The sequence below is a fragment of the Primulina huaijiensis genome, chromosome 13 (genome assembly GCF_012295235.1).
Source record: "Primulina huaijiensis isolate GDHJ02 chromosome 13, ASM1229523v2, whole genome shotgun sequence".
Lineage (NCBI taxonomy): Eukaryota > Viridiplantae > Streptophyta > Magnoliopsida > Lamiales > Gesneriaceae > Primulina > Primulina huaijiensis.
The window spans coordinates 3904054-3916757 of NC_133318.1; the positions used below are offsets into that span (position 1 = coordinate 3904054).

The window sequence follows — 12704 nt, forward strand, 5'->3', positions numbered from 1 at the left end:
GTAGGACTGAGTTAGCTAAGCTTGAGAAATGGTGGGACCATGATCTTCAGGCTAAGAGCTACATGTTGGCTTCTATGTCGAATGAACTTTAGAGAAGGTTCGAGGAGGCGGTGAATGCTGCTGACATTCACCTTCATCTGAAAGAATTGTATGCTGTACAAACTCGTTCAGAGAGACATGCTACTGTTAAAGAACTCATGACTACACGCTTGCGAGAAGGGGCTTCGGTCCATGAGCATGGTGTTAGGATGATTGGGCTCATCGAGAAGTTGGTGGGACTCGACTTGGTTATGCCTAGTGAGCTCTCGACTGATATTCTATTGCTGTCTTTACCTGCCTCGTTCGATGGATTTGTGGTTAATTTTAATATGAATAAGCTTGAGGCCACCCTTGAAGAGTTGGTCAATATGCTCACTAATTATGAGGCCACAATTAAAAAGGAAAAACATGTTCTTCTGTTGGGTTCTTCGTATGGTACGAAAAAAGGAGCCCCAAATAAAGGCAAGAAACGTTCTGCCCCTCCAAAGAAGAACAAGCCCAACAAGAAGCATACAAGAAACCAAATCCGGGGCCCACAAAGCCTGACAAGTCAGAACAAATCTGTTTCCACTGCAACAAGCCTGGACATTGGAGGCGTAATTGCGCGGAGTATCTTGCCCAGAAGCGTTTTGGCCACGGTATGTTTTATATTGAAGTTAATGTTTCTATTAATTTCTTTTCTTGGGTATTAGATACCGGATGTGGTTCTCATCTATGCAATGATTTGCAGGTGATGGGAAGAAGCAAGAGGCTTAGAGATGGTGAGACCTTTCTAAGACTGGGAAATGGAGCAAGAGTTGCTGCCACTGCCATTGGACACATTACTTTAATTTTGGACAATAATTTTAAGTTGTTTTTGAGATATGTTTTATTTGTGCCTGAATTGGTTAAAAACATTATTTCTATTTCTATGTTTGATAGGGATGGTTATTCTTGTGTTTTTGCTAAAGGTGTTTGCAATTTATACAAGAATGAATGTTTGTTTGGAACTGGAGAATTAACAAACGATCTCTATAACTTAAAATTAAAAGATATTCCGTTGAACAATATCCAAGCGCGTACGAAAACAACAACAAACAAAAGAAAAATAGAAGATCCAAATCCCGCACAAATATGGCATGCTAGACTAGGTCATATTTCCCAAAGAAGGATGCACAAGCTAGTGGGAGAAGGCATGTTTGACCTGTCAGACATAAATTCTCTACCAACTTGTGAGTCCTGTCAAAAAAGAAAAATGACTAAAACTCCATTCAGTGGAAACGTGGAACGTGCACATGGTCTACTGGATTTGATCCACACGGACGTTTGTGGCCCGCTAAGTGTTAGCACAAAATTTGGGCATTACTACTTCATTACCTTTACTGATGACCATTCGAGGTATGGGTACGTTTATTTGATGAAACACAAATCTGAAGCATTTGAAAAGTTCAAAAAATTCAGATCTGAAGTAGAAAATCAGCTACAAAGAAGTATTAAATCACTTCGATCTGATCGAGGTGGAGAATACTTGAGTGCTGAATTTTTGGGTTATCTAAAAGAGAATGGGATTCTCTCACAATGGACTCCACCAGCAACACCACAATTGAATGGTGTTTCTGAACGTCGAAATCGAACTCTGATGGACATGGTTCGATCCATGATGAGATTCACTGAACTGCCTACATCGTTTTGGGGATTTGCGCGTGAAACAGCGGCAATGTTGTTGAATAATGTCCATACCAAAGTAGTGGATAAAACACCATATGAGATATGGATGGGAAAAACTCCAAAGTATTCTTACATGAGAATATGGGGATGTCCTGCTTATGTGAAGCAGACAGTGGGAGACAAATTGGATAGCAGATCCACTTTGTGCTACTTTGTAGGATATCCAAAAAATTCTGTTGGATATTATTTCTATCATCCCAATGAGGCAAAAGTGTTTGTTTCGAGAAATGCCACCTTTTTGGAAAAAGAATTTCTATTAGATAGAAAAGGCAAGATGATAGAACTTGCCGAAATTCAAGAAAATCCCTCAACTATAGAAGTTGAACCCATTTCCCAACAACCAGTAGTTGAAGTCCAAGCTCCTAGCAGGTCTGATAGGGTTATTAGACCACCTGCAAGATGTACGCTTCTTCATGAACAAGACCAGGATGAGTCTTGTGTTGGATGTGATCCAATGAACTTTAAGGAAGCAATATCTGATACTGATTCATCCAAATGACTTGAAGCCATGCAGTCAGAAATGGACTCAATGTATTCAAACCAAATCTGGACATTAGTGGATCCACTTGAGGGAATCGTTCCCATAGGATGGAAATGGATCTACAAAAGAAAGCTTGGGGCGGATGGGAAGGTAGTGACCTTCAAAGCAAGGCTGGTTGCAAAAGGTTATACTCAAAGGCAAGGAATTGACTATGAGGAAACTTTTTCACCAGTTGCTATGTTTAAGTCCATTAGAATACTAGTGGCCATAGCAGCATGGTATGACTATGAAATATGGCAAATGGATGTAAAGACTGCATTTCTGAATGGAGACATCAAAGAAGAAATTTATATGTCTCAACCTGAGGGATACACATCAGTAGGAAGTGAGCATAAGGTATGAAAACTTCAGAGATCTATATATGGTCTCAAGCAAGCGTCAAGGAGTTGGAACCTCAGATTTGATAGCACAATCAAAGAGTTTGGTTTTGCTAAGAATCCCGAGGAACCATGTGTGTACAAGAAAGTTAGTGGGAGTGCAGTGACATTCCTTATACTTTATGTTGATGACATCCTATTCCTTGGGAATGATGTAGGATTACTGCAATCAACTAAAGTATGGTTAGCAAGTAAATTCTCCATGAAAGACATGGGTGAAGCATCATATGTATTGAGAATACAGATCAATAGAGATAGATCAAAAAGGACTCTAGGACTCACCCAAGCCACTTATATCGATACCATTCTGAAGAGATTCTCTATGGAAGAGTCCAAGAGAGGATACTTATCAATGTGTCATGGTGTTACTCTATCTAAAGCTATGTGTCCTAACACTGATGAAGAGATAGAGATGATGACACGTATTCCATATGCGTCAGCCATTGGTAGTATCATGTATGGTATGATATCAACACGTCCTGATGTTGCTTACGCTTTGAGTGTTACAAGCAAATATCAGGCGAACCCTGGTCAAATGCATTGGAAGGCCGTGAAAGATATTCTTAAGTACTTGAGAAGGACTAAGAACTTGTTCATGGTCTATGGGGGTGGAGAATTAAAATTGGAAGGCTACACTGATTCCAGCTTTCAATGTGATGTAGATGATTCGAAATCGACCTCTGGTTTTGTATTCATGCTTAATGGTGCGGCTGTCTCTTGGAAGAGTTCCAAACAAGACACCGTTGTGGATTCCACCATTGAAGCTGAGTACATTGCTGCGTCTGCTGCAGCCAAAGAGGCAGTTTGGGTGAGGAATTTTGTCCAAGAGTTGGGCGTTATTCCAAATGGAGTTGATCCAGTCCCGGTGTACTGCGACAACACTGGTGCCGTTGCGCAAGCAAAGGAACCAAGGTCTCATCAGCGATCCAAACATGTACTGAGGAAGTTCCACATCATCCGGGAGATTGTGGGAAGAGGAGATATATCAGTCGAAAGAGTCTCCTCTACAGATAACGTTGCTGATCCACTTACAAAGCCCTTGCCAAGACCATTGTTTGAGAAGCATCGCGAAGCAATGGGATTAAAGTTTATGGGTAGTTGGCTCTAGGGCAAGTGGGAGATTGTTAGAGTAGATGCCCTGCAAGCCAACTGTTGGCTAGGTATTTTATTGACTCAGTTGTAATTAACAATATTTATTTTAATATAATTCATTATTTCATGGTTTGTTATTTCTTTATCTGTATACCCATGTTATCAAACATAGATAAAGACCTTGATTATACTTTAATACAAATGAATCGTAATTCGATGTTGAAACTCGTTTGTAAACACTGTATGATCTAAATTCGTTCCTAGTCGATTCAGCCGCCTGAAACATGGATAAAGGTCGCTTGAGCTCGAGACTAGCATCTGTGATGTTGTGTACTGCGTTTCTTGGTAAGGGCATAGAGATGTCCAAACATGCAGATGGGTAGTCATATGATGATTATACTGAACAACCCTCCCTCGGACTTTCCAAGTGGTTATCATTCATCGAGAGGATAAGTCCGTGGTTATGATTGTACACCATTAGTCCTTACAACCCGGGACAACTCTGAGGCTCTATATGCTAGGGCTGTGCTTTGACTAGTTTATTGGCTCCAAGAGAGTCATCAAGTGGCGAGGTTGGGTATAGTTGCGAAACATATAGGAGCCAGTGCGGAGATTCACCTCTCACCTGCGGGTGTGGATATCCTATGTGATATGATGAAATTATAGTGCGTGGAATCTCTGGCCAGAGTATGAGATGTACGTTAGAGAAGGATTGCTCGAACGGTACATACGATACCACTATGTATAGTTATCACATAGTTATCGAATTAATATGCAACCCTCGATGAACCAATGGTTGCAGATTCGATCGGGATATATGAGATGAAGGGACCGTAATGTACGTTAATCATAATCGACTGGTTCGTGCAGGCACTATCAGTGATACCTAGGGGATCATGGGGCGATGCTACTAGACGCTCTTACCATGATCCGATGGGTGCAATCAGAAATGAGTTCTGACATTCTTGATCAAAGTGTTGATGAAAAGAATGGGGCTAACTAGGGTAAGCCCGAATAAAGGATTATGCCTGAATCACAAAGAGTTGTGAACCCACGGCTAGCTGTATCCCTGACCCATTGAGGGTCACACAAGTACTGGATCGTTTGTTCCCGTTGAGAGAATAAATTCAAGAAGTTGAATTTATAATTTGAATAATAAATTTAAATGTTGAATTTATAAATGATTTAATTTATTAAACTCAAAGGTTGAGCTTATTAATTAATAAATTAAATATGGTGGATAATATGTTTAATGGACTTGTAAGAGTACAAGTCCAACATATTAAATAATTAAAGTTGTTAATAGACCTTGATTAATTGATTAAATTAGTGTGATTAACCCAATTAATTAAATAAGCCCATTAATGTTAATTAAAGGGCTCAATTATTATACTATGATAATTAGGTCATGGATAATTATAAATATGAGTTAACATGACATAACCCTAGCCACCACCACAAGAGATTTTCGAAAACTCCTATCCCAAGCACTCCATAATTCGGCCACTTCTCCTTGGAGAATAGTTTGAGCCGCCTCTCAAATTTCAATCTCTTACGTAAAATCTCTTCTACTTTTTCTAGTGCAAATTAGAAGAGGATCAAACCATCTAGTCGTGGACCTGATTAGAAGAAAGGAGTCCCTGAAAAAAGTTCGTAGGGATTTCATCAAGAGCTATCTCCGCTAAATCCGGAATAGTTGGAGTCGTGTGATTAATTCACCAGATTTATAATTTTCTAAACATCCTATGAATGTTTTATTAAAAACCATACGAACGCCCAATCAAATGTATTTTGATTGTCAAAATAAAATAAAAATTTTAAAACTTCCGCTGCGTTTGGGCGTGTAGAAAACTGAGATCCAACACTAGTGACCTCTGTTATTAATTATATTGCAGCAAATGATCCTAATCTTGTAAGAAAAAGTGACACATATCAATTCAAATCAGAAGAAGAATAAACGTGTAGGAAATGACGACGGTCACAACCTACAATTTTGAAAAAAGGGTATATGCACTGCCTCAACTTTAGAATGCGCCTCTTCTTTTGATTATAATACTTTCGCAATCATTCATTGATAGTATTAGAAATGCCTATAAATAACAGTGATTGAAGTCTATGAGCACAAATCCCATAAGAAAAAAATACACCATCTACAGAGAGTGTTGAGTGTTTAGAAGGCTTCAATCAGAGAAAAACAGAAAACTTACAAATTATTCAATGACCGGGACAATTGTCACAAACTTCTTCAATGATATCTGGGTTTCTAATTTCAATATTAAATGCAAACCACACCACATGCACGTAATTATTATGCAAGACTTTCAATTCATTGGTCTTCATTTTTAATATTTCAACACATCACACGCATGTAATAATTAATCTTCTACAAGCCTTTTTCATCTTCTGAATGATTCGTTGCTCTCTAAAATTCTCATTTTATTTTCAAATTTAGAAACTTTATTTAAATTTCAAGACTTCAAGGTGCAACCGAGAACAAAATTCTCAGGTAAGTTTCTTATATTACTATGTCCGACCTCAAACTTCAAGTTTCTTACGCAAAACTTCAGAAAGAAATTTTTCAAAATTTTATGATATCGGATTTTCAGAAAATGAAAACAAATTTTCAAGGCGGAGATATCACGGTTCTGATACCAAATGTTAAAATTTTTCTCAAAATTCATGTTTATACAAATATTTGGACATGATAAACAATATGTGGAAGCGGATCGATAATTTTTTTAATAATAAAATAAATAAATAAAATAATAATAATATTAATAGTAATAATTATAATAATAAATGATTTGGAAATAGATTTTAATATTTCAAAATACAGTGCAATTTTCAATACATATTTATAAATTAATTTTTCATGTTAGATATTATGCGAAATATTTTAGGTATTTATTTGAAATGAACATACGAATTTAATATTATGCTTGCATTTATTTTTGAAGTTTTTTAAAATGCAAATTGTATTGAAAAATATTTTGGTAAATCAAGATTCACATTATGTTCATATTAAATTATATTGAGTTATTTATAATTTAAAATGAACATATCAAGTAAAGATGTGAATATAAAGTTATTTAATGAAAAATTTTGGCTTATAAAGATTCATATGAATGTGGATAATTAAAGTGAATAATAATTATAAAGTGACATGAGAAAACATGATCTCGTAGAGTTCTTCATAGATCGATTTAAATTGCCTTGACTAGCCACTGCTCTCTCTGATGAACGTTGCTCTGTCTAGGAGTTAGGTATTTAAAGGGTTTTAGCCCTACCTATCTTTCCTGGAAGCACTTTTGAAAAGTGTTGATTGTGTCACTAAATAATTATTCTATAAAGCATTAAGTAAAGCCAAAAATTTTGTTCAGTGAACCGCATGATTTCAAACAATTGAGATATAGCCAGAACATCCTTAATTATGGAAAATTATGCATTAAGTGGATTTGGATCCCATAATGGACATCAATTGTAATTAATTATATAAACATAATAAATATAACCTACAAGGATTTTTGTTATATTTATATAACTAATTAGGTTAAAATATCAAAATTATATTTTTCTTAATTTACCCACAGAAGCTAAGGGAAAATATATTTTTATAGTTTTATAATAAAGTTCCAGAAAAATCTTATTGAATTAAAATTTTAGCCCACAGACAAATTTTATGTTACTATATTTTTAAAACACGATTTACATTGGTAAAACATGATATTACCACAAAATTTTTAAAAAATCATAATCATATTATATTTTTATGCAGTCATGCAACTTGCGAGTTTTTCTGATATGAAAAGTGATATTTCCGAACTAAAAGGCGATAATTATAAAATATGGAAAGAAAAAATTCTTTTTTAATTGGGTGGTTGAATATATATTATGCTATACGGAAAGACGAACCATCTGTTATTACTGAAAACAACATTCCAGATGATTTTGATCTTTATGAAAAATGAGAGCTATCTAATCGACTCTACGTAATGTTCATAAAGACCAAAATCTCTGCTGGCATGCGTAGTTCCGTTGATCAGCATAATAATGTCAAACAATTACTGAAGGCTATCGATGAAAAGTTTCATTCTTCAAATAAGGCACTTGCCAGCACCCTAATTATGGAATTCTCTTCATTAAGGCTCACCAATGTGAGAGGTGTGGAAGAGCACATCATAAAAAATGTGGGATATAGTGGCTCGATTCAAGACATTTGAAGTGAAAATGTCTGATATTTTTTTTGTGCACTACATTTTATGCACTCTTCCACAACAATATGGACCCTTCAAAATATCCTACAACACACATAAAGATAAGTTGTCAACAAATGAATTCATGACCATGTGTGTTCAAGAGGAATGAAAGTTGTTAATGGAAACGAGTGATAATATTTTTATTACTACACAAGGAAAGTATAAGAAGCAACCCAAAGTCAAGGGAAATGAAAAATTCCACCCCAACCTGACATCAAAAAAGAATCCAAGTGTTTCTTCCTAGTTTTTCTAGGATTTTAGTTTCAGTTTCAAATCTGGTACCCCTTGGTTATTCATTTCAGTTTTTGGATAAATCAATAAATTTATTTTGTAAATCAAATATTGTTGGAAATGCTATAATGATTGATGGTTTTTTTCTCTATTTCTTTACAAAATAATAACATCACTATACATGTTCAGAGAGATATTAAAAATGTGTTATAAATGAAGATTCCTCTATATTGTGGCACATGAGATTGCAACACATCTCCATAGAGATGATTAAAAGATTAGTGAATGATGGAGTACTTAGTACTTTAGATTTTACTGATTTTTTGACTTGTGTGAGCTGCATAAAGGGAAAACAGACCAATAATTCTAAAAAAGATGCCAAGAAGAGAACAAAAATATTAGAAATCATACATTCAGATATTTGTTATCCAGATATGGACATGCAAAGTCTGAAATACTTCATTTCTTTCATTGATGATTACGATATATGTATATCTACATGCTTAAAAAAAAAGCGAAGCACTCGAAGCCTTTAAGGTTTTTAAGGCTGAAGTGGAGAAGCAAAGTGGAAAATAAATTAAGATCATGAGAACCGATAGATGTGGAGAATATTACGGTAGATGCACTGAGAATGGACAGGCATCTGGTCCGTTTGCGAAGTTTCTCCAGGGACATGGGATTGCTGCCTATTATGCTATGCCTGGTTCTCTGGACCAAAATGGCGTAGCTGAGAGGAAAAACCGAACATTATTGGACATGGTGAGGAGCATGTTTAGTAGCTCTAAATTTCCTAAATCCTTGTGGACTGAAGCTCTTAATATAATTGTGTATATATTAAACCGAGTTCTAACTAAGACTGTCTTAAAGACGCCATTTGAATTATTAAAAGGTTGGAAACCGAGTTTGCAACATATACGCATTTGGGGTTGTCCTTCAAAAATAAGAGTTTACAACCCACATGAAAAGAAACTGGACCTAATAACTATAAGTGGATATTTCATCGGGTATGCCAAAAAATCCAAAGGGTACATATTCTATCGTCCATCTCACAATACTAGAATTGTGGAATCAAGAAATGTAAAATTTCTTGAAAATGACTTGATTAGTGGGAGTGATCATTCAAATGACATATTTATTGAGAAAGATCACATAAATTCACAACCCTCTTATTCAAATGATAGATTGGTCGTTATTCACACCTCTCAAGACCAAATGAGTGTTAGGCAACTAGTTACCGAAGTTCCACAAAACGCTGATGAAAATTAAGTAGATTGTTGATCAACCAAACAACTTAAGGAGATCTACTAGAATAAGAAGATTAGCTATATCTAATGATTATGTTGTATATTTACAAGAATCGGATTTTAACATTGGAGTCGAAAATGATCCTGAAACGTTTTTACGAGCCATGAGTTGTAATGAGTCAAAATTATGGTTTAATATTATGAAAGAAAATATGAATTCCATGGAATTTAATGGAGTCTGGGATCTTGTTCAGTTGCCTGATGGTGTAAAAGCCATTGGATGTAAATGGGTATTCAAACTAAGAAAAACTCATTAGGAAACATTGAAAGATATAAAGCAAGACTCGTAGCTAAAGAATTCACTCAGCATGAAGGAATCGACTACAAGTAGACTTTTTCTTCTCTATCTAAGAAAGATTCTCTCGTATCATTCTAGCATTAGTTGCACAATTTGACTTAGATTTACAACAAATGGATGTGAAAACAGCTTTTCTCAGCGGAGAATTAGAGGAAGATGTTTATATGAAACAACCTGAAGGATTCTTCTCTAGTAATGGTGAGAACTTGGTATTTAAGCTTAAGAAATATATATATGGATTGAAACAAGCTTCTCGTCAATAGTATTTGAAATTTCATGATGTTATCTCTTCAGTCAGATTCGTAGAGAACATCATGGATCAATGTATATATCAGAAGGTCACTGGGAGTAAGATTTGTTTCCTTATTCTATATGTAGATGATATATTACTTACACCAATGACAAGGGTTTGTTATATGAGGTGAAACAATTTTTCTTTAAAAAATTTGATATAGAAGCATATGGGCGATGCATCTTATGTCATTGGCATTAAGATAAATAGAGACCGAATTAAAGGTATTCTAGGTCTGTCTCAAGAAACCTATATCAATAAAGTTTTAAAGAGACATCGGATGAAAGATTGTTCACCAAATATAGCTCTCATTGTTAAAGGAGATAAGTTCAATTTAAGCCAATGCCCAAAGAATGATCTCTAGCGGGAACAAATGAAAAACATTCCTTATGCTTCTGCTGTCGGAAGCTTAATGTATGCTCATGTTTGCACTAGATCTGACATTGCATTTGTGGTTGGGATGCTGGGAAGATATCAGAGTAATCCAAGTTTAGACTATTGGAAAGCTGTAAGGAAAGTGATGAGGTACCTTCAAGAGACCAAAGATTATATGCTTGTGTTCAGACGAACTAAGAATTTGGAAGTCTGATTAGACTACGCTAACTGCATTAATTCACGGAAATCCACTTCATGATATATTTTTATGCTAGCTGGTGGAGCTGTATCTTGGAGGAGTGCAAAGCAGACATTGACTGCTACTTCCACTGTGGAAGCTGAGTTCGTATCTTGTTTTGAGGCAACCTCACATGGTGTATAGTTGAAAAGTTTGATTTTCGGGCTTGGAATTATGGATTCTATATCTAGGCCATTAAGAATATATTGAGGCAATTCAACTGCTGTTTTTATTGCTAAAAATAACAAAAGTGGTAGTTGAAGTAAGCACATCGACATTAATTATTTAACCATAAGAGAACGTTTTAAAGATAAGAATTAATTATCGAGCACATTAGCACTGAATTGATGATTGCGGATCCTTTGACTAAAGGCATGCCACCATTAAAATTCAAGGATCATATAGAAAGAATGAGACTTAGTTCCTTTATGTAATTTTGTTGTAAGAACAAATTAATGAAACTATGATGTGATATTTTCTCATATTTGTTGTGCACACATTCATTGATTCGAGAAATATCATTAAAGTTGGACCTCGAATAAACATAAGGTTTATTCATTAAGTTATACAGATTTGAGATACATAATGTATTGTAATACATGGAAAATAATACTCGTTTTAAGATGACATATCGCCATGATTCATATATTTCGTTTTATCCTAAGGAAAATGAGATATGAGCCAAGTGGGAGAATGTAAGAAAAAGTGGCACATATCAATTCATATAAGAAGAAGAATAAACGTATAGAAAATGACGATGGCCATAGCCTACAATTTTGAAAAACGATACATACACCGCCTCAACTTTAGAAAATTGAAACGCACATGTACCTCTTCTTTTGACAATAAGACTCCCACAATCACTCATTGATGGTATGAGAAATGTCTATAAATAGCAGTGATTGATGTCCCTAAGCACACACCTTATAAGAACAAAATACACTATCTACAGAGAGTGTTGAGTGCTTAGAAGGCTTCAATCAGAGGAAAACAGAAAACTTACAAATTATTCGATAGCCGGAGGTAATGCTCAATCCGCTTTAGTATATTGTTTATCATGTTATAAATTTGTACAGACATGAATTTTGAAAAAAATTATAACAAATCTTCCAAGTAAAATCCTCACTCCCGATCACTTGAACAAGGCTTCATTCGTAAGCAATATTACATCAACCATTCAAGTGAATGGCCCCTAGACTTTTGCCTGGTTTGAAGAATCGGGAGGCACGTACAACAATGGTGCTTGGTACACATCAAACATTTTTTAACAGCTTTTTGTTGGTTTTTAGCCTAGCTTCATTCATTTTATAAAATTAATCTTCTTACCGAACAAGGGATGAAATTTCAGAATCAAGATTTCTTATTCACTAAAACAGTGTCTCAATGTAGGTATCTAGATCAACTTGGAATGGCAGGGAAGTATAATACTAAAGTATATCGCATGCAGACTTTGATTGGTGGATTCTACGGGTTTCTTAACAAAACTACCTTCATTCGGAATCCTGATTATTATAGGTCAGTATCTTCTAGTTGAGTCACACACGTTTTTTAACCATAATTGAGAAATAGCCACAACATCCTTAATTATGAAAAATTATGCATTAAGTGGATTTGGATAATAGACGTCAATTGTAATTAATTATATAAACATAATAAATTTTACCCCACAGGGATTTTTGTTATATTTATATAACTAATTAGGTTAAAATATCAAAATTATATTTTTTAATTTACCCACAGGAGTTAAGGGAAAATATATTTTGATAGTTTTATCATAAAGTTCCAGAAAAATCTTATTGAATTAAAATTTTAGCCCATATGCAAATTTTATGTTACTAGATTTTTAAAACAGGACTTACATTGGTAAAACATGATATTACCACAAAATTTTTAAAAAAATCATAATCATATTATATTTTTATGCAGTCATACAACCTGCGAGTTTTTCTGATAT

The 12704-nt window shown here is 34.9% G+C and overlaps 1 pseudogene; it reads left to right on the forward strand.

The window, feature by feature from the left end:
* LOC140991893 (heparanase-like protein 2) overlaps positions 1–12284 on the forward strand; it is a 17938-nt pseudogene extending 5654 nt beyond the window's left edge.
* The last annotated feature ends 420 nt before the right edge of the window (positions 12285–12704 follow it).